Source organism: Tachysurus vachellii, chromosome 23, assembly GCF_030014155.1.
Source record: "Tachysurus vachellii isolate PV-2020 chromosome 23, HZAU_Pvac_v1, whole genome shotgun sequence".
Lineage (NCBI taxonomy): Eukaryota > Metazoa > Chordata > Actinopteri > Siluriformes > Bagridae > Tachysurus > Tachysurus vachellii.
In genome coordinates this window covers 8,377,198-8,378,121 of record NC_083482.1, presented here as the reverse complement: position 1 = coordinate 8,378,121, position 924 = coordinate 8,377,198, and positions in this window count along the sequence as shown.

Here is a 924-nt window from a genome sequence, read left to right as displayed (position 1 = left end):
ATGAAGTCTCCCCACACACAGGCACACATACAGGAGAGAGAGAGAGAGAGAGAGAGAGAGAGAGAGAGAGAGAGAGAGAGAGAGAGAGAGAGAGTCATTAATGAAGTCGATTAAATGTATGCAATTCATACAGCTCACAAAAGGCTCTCTGTACACAGTTCTTTGGCCTTCTCTAGTTGCTTCAGTCAAGGCAAAACATCTCTGCACTCTGATTGAGGGACTACTCATACCAGGGTTGCCAGTTATAGGTTTTGAAATCCCAGAACATTTGGCAAGAGAAAATAGCATAATGGATAATTATTCATTCGTTTTCAGTAGCCACTTAATCCTGTTCATTGTAGCAGTGTGTCTGGAGATGATCCCAGGAACTCTGAATGCAATGTGTGACAATTCCCCCTGGATGGGGTGAGAGTTCATCACAGGGGCACTATAATGGCACACATTCACACCTAGCTAACAAGTACACACTTAACCTGCTTTCTTTTTGGATAGTAGGAGGAAACCTGAGAACATCAAGGAAACGCATGTGTACATGTTAAGAACATGCAAAACTCCACACTGAAAGCACAGGATCATACCCAGGTCCTTGGATCTGTGAGGTAGCAATGTTCATTTATGTTCTACAGATGCACTATAATAAAACATCTACATTTTCAATCATAATTTTGATGACTGATTCTGCTATGGACTTGATTTGGTTGTAAGAACACTCCAATCTGGCAACCCTGTCGGAGCAGTGAGGAGCTGCTGCAGCTCTTAATGCTCATCACTGTAGGCGGCTGCAGTCTGTTTTCCCCTGATTTCATCTTCATTTCTCTGTCACGGCTTTGGGAATGAAAAAGACATCTTTCTCTCTCCCTCTATATATATTTATATATATATATATATATATATATCGTCATCGGGAGAGGAGAGAGAGAAAGT